The sequence below is a fragment of the Crocodylus porosus genome, unplaced genomic scaffold (assembly GCF_001723895.1).
Source record: "Crocodylus porosus isolate Cpor-Errol unplaced genomic scaffold, CroPor_comp1, whole genome shotgun sequence".
Taxonomy (NCBI): Eukaryota; Metazoa; Chordata; order Crocodylia; family Crocodylidae; genus Crocodylus; species Crocodylus porosus.
The window spans coordinates 21,578,636-21,582,610 of NW_017728943.1; positions in this window are offsets into that span (position 1 = coordinate 21,578,636).

Genomic DNA, 3,975 nt, shown 5'->3' on the forward strand with positions numbered 1-3,975 from the left:
TCCAGGTGCTATATGTCCAGAGCTCTCCACAATGTCCAAAGCGGTTCTCCCCAGTCATACATCAGTTACTGAGGAAGTAGTAGAACAAATCCTTCTTGGTCTGTAGTGGGCTAACACTTTATGAGCTGAGAGAGGTAGGTAGGTTTTGTCTCTGAGTAGCAGGGGAAAAGGACTGTTATTTCATCTGCACAACACTCAGTGAGTTGAGGGCAAATGCTTCCCATGTCATCATGGGAGAAAGTCTTCAGTTCTGCAACACACTGGCACCACATACTTTACCAGACCCTCAGGATTACCTGTGTGAGTCATCCTAATGGTCCATGACACCCTACAGCATGATAAAATAACTCTTGTGGTTCATGTATGTTAGGGGGAAGCATGGTCACACTTGAAGATAGGCTATAGATATAGGCAGATCTAGATGGGCTAGCAAGTTGGGCCGATCAGAATCTGATAGAAGTTCAACATTGAGAAATCTAAAGTGCTCCATCTTAGGATGAGCAACCCCCAACACACCTACAGGTTTGGTGGCACCAAACTAACTAGCACCACAAATGAGAGGGACCTGGGGATAATAATAGACCACAGTATGAATATGAACTAGTAGTGCAATTCTGTAGCCAGCAGGGCAAATAATACTCTGGCATGCAACAATTGATGCATCTCCAGCAAAACCAAGGAAATTATTCTTCTGCTGTACTCAGCACTGGTGAGGCCGCAGCTGGAGTACTGCATCCAGTTCTGGGCACCGCACTTTAATAAGGACATGGGAAAGCTTGAGAGAGTCCAAAGAAGAGCCACCCATATGATCAGCGTCTTACACAGCAAGCCATATGAGGAAAGGCTGAGGGATCTGGGACTTTTCAGCCTGAAGACAAGAAAGCCGAGAGGGGACCTGGTAAGAGCTTACTGCTACATCAGGGGAATACATCAAGGGCTTGGCAAGGGGAAAACCAGGAGTAATGGCCACAAACTCCTGGAAGATCAATTCAGGCTCAACATTGGAAAAAGACTTCTTCACAGTTCGGGTGTCCAGACTGGAATAAGCTCCCTCCGGAGGTGGTGCAATCATCTAACCTGGAAGCCTTCAAGAGGAGGCTAGACAGTCACCTTGCTGGGGTCACTGATCTATGTACTGTGAGTCGGAGTGTTCAGGACAGAGACAAATCCATTAATGACCTCCTGTGTTTTGGAGAGTCCAAGAAAATGTGGTGCCAACACCTACTAGATGATATACCCGTCGGATGACTGATCCAGTGATGACTTTGCTCACATCAGACTAGTTGGCTACAGACCAGAGGCTGTTGGGGGTTGCCACTTTCCAATTAGCCATTGCCACCTGCTTATTGTGCTCAGTAGCACTTCCAGTTGATCTATGTGTAGAAAGTACAGCTCAGGGCAGGGATTTTTTAAATGTACCCATTTCATCCTCCCTGTTCCTCAACAGACTCCTCTCCCACCAGTCCATGCTTACTTCACTTGACCATAAAGAGTAGAAGACAGTCTGCCAATGGTCCCACAGAAGGGTATCCTCCAGGGACTCTCTAATTTCTTCCTCTTCTGGCATGTTGCTGAGAGCCTCAAAAAACAGAAAACACAGTCTTTCAAATGCCAGAGTCAGCTTTCCCTGAGCTGCTATGCAAATAAGCATGCACAGACACTGGAACTGGGCAGCAAGCATGGCCAGGCAGAGGGTCATTTGGTACCCTGGCATGAACAGCACCAGTACCTGAGGACACTGCTCACTCAATACCTGCCAGGTTAGGAGGTGGACAACATCCATTCATCATAAGGACTCATAATTGAATGACAAAGGAAACCAATGAGTCTTCCTGATACTCCCACAACAGACAGAAACAAAGACTTAAATGTTCTGGAAGCCTCTAGGACAACTTTTCATAAACTCAGTGGTTTAATCCTTGAAAATTTAGAGAAATGGAGGCTGAAAGGGATGTTAGGAGACAACTTGCCTAGTGATAAAGCTGCACTTCAGCATCAACCTCTGAAAACCCACTCTGCAGTGGTGTTGTTTGTAAATCTGTCTGTGTCTATCATGGCATGGTTTAAAACCCACTTTCATAGACCCAGATTTAATGCATGCCAGTCCACAGCTAAAAGAAATTCATCCTGAATTAAGATTAACCTTAGGAGTTCCATTCAGTGTGCTGCTACAGGACAATACAGAACAATACTGGCATGACTAGCCAGAGGCGAGCTGTGGGAATTATGAAGAGCTGTCACAGGAGCAGAGGTACTGAAATGTTTTGAGATGAGCAGAGTCTGTGATCTTAGTCAGTATAAATTGTCTTTCTGATACTCAGTAGCATGTGCTTCCAATGTGCTAAGTGACCACAGACCCATGCTAATTTAGAAGGTATGCTGGGGATTGTTTGGGACTGTCAGCAGTTTCATCAATATGTTTATGGGCACAAACTCTCCATGGGAGAAACAGACCGTGAACAGATGGAAGCTATGTAACAGAAACCATAGTGCCAAAGCACGGCATGGACTTCTGAACAATGTAATGCAACTTCAAAATAGGGCTGTGTGAAACAGCACCATTCCGCTTTGACTTCTGTTTCAACATTTTGATGGAACAGTATTTTGTTTTGAGTTTAATTTCATTTCATCAAAACTGTTTTGTTGTTTTGATGCTGTTTCAACATTTTGCTCATAGGCTATTCTGCACCCAGCGTGGGGAAGATCGGTGCTGCTGCTGCCCCCAGCCGGCAGCACCAGTCTCCTGTCATGCAGCAGGCAGCTCGTGGGCCTGCACTCCCAGGAGGAGTCTGGCACAACTCCCACAGCCCTCCCGGGGGCACTGGTGAGCCCCTGACCTGCCTGCCGGATCGCAGGAGGCTGGTTCTGCTGCCTGGGGCCAGCAGCGGCCAGGGCTGTCCCAGGGGAGTGGGGCAAATCAGGGCAACCACCCTAGGCCCTGCACTTTAGGGGAGCTCTGTGGAGTCGGGTGGAGTGGCTGTGGCAACTCTGTCCCACCGCCGCCAGCTTCATGTTTGGCCACTCGCTACCCCCACCTCCTACCGCCACCAGCACCAGGCGGCTTCTTCACATCCAGGGCGCATGGGATCAGGGTGGGGGTGGGTCCCCACACTTGCTGATTTGCCCCAGCCCCCACACCAGAGCCGACCTGAGGGTCAGCTGGGGACCATGGGGAAAGGAAAGCTGGAGGTGGCCATTCCAACCTGGCCTGAGTGCCCATTCATAAAGAAATGGTCGACATCCTCTACCAGGAGTCTGCCCAGGAACCACAATTCAAAGGGGCCACTGAAGACATGAGACAGCCCCAACTGCCTGTGGCCATAGATGGGCCCAGGTTCATGTGAACTACCTGGGATCCTTTCACTAGCAAACTGCTCAGATTGTTAAAACTGAGCTGCACATTATGTAACAACACTCCCTGCAAAGCACAGTCCCGTTCTGGGCCCCCAGCCCCGGTGATGGCCTGCACCTCACAAACAGCCCCTTTCTGCCCTTTTCATCAAGCCCCGTCAGAGCAGTCCCACCCCATCCTCTAGCTGAGAGGCTGGTAAAGCAGAGTCTGACCCTTCCTGAGGCAATATCCTGACAGATTCAAGAGTGCTGGGTTTATGGACCAAACGCTGTAGCAGCTCACTTCACAAGGACCCTTTGTTCCCATTGCACTAGGAGGCACAAACCTTAGTGCTGCCATCTAACAAATGCCTGCAGTCAAGGACCATCGACCCTATGAAGTCTGCCAGAGCCATGGAGCCAGAAATTGCGGAGAGGATCCCAGAGCTCCTCCGGCCCACAGACCACTACCCCATGGTCCTTATTCACGTGGGCACCAAAGACATGGCTCGGAGCACCCCCAGCCAGGTCATGAGGCGCTACAGGGATTTGGGAGCGGGGCTTAGGGGTCTGGAAGCTCAGGTGGTGTTTTCGTCGATCCTCCTAGTCTCGGGCTATGGGCTGAGGAGGGAGAGGAGGATCCAC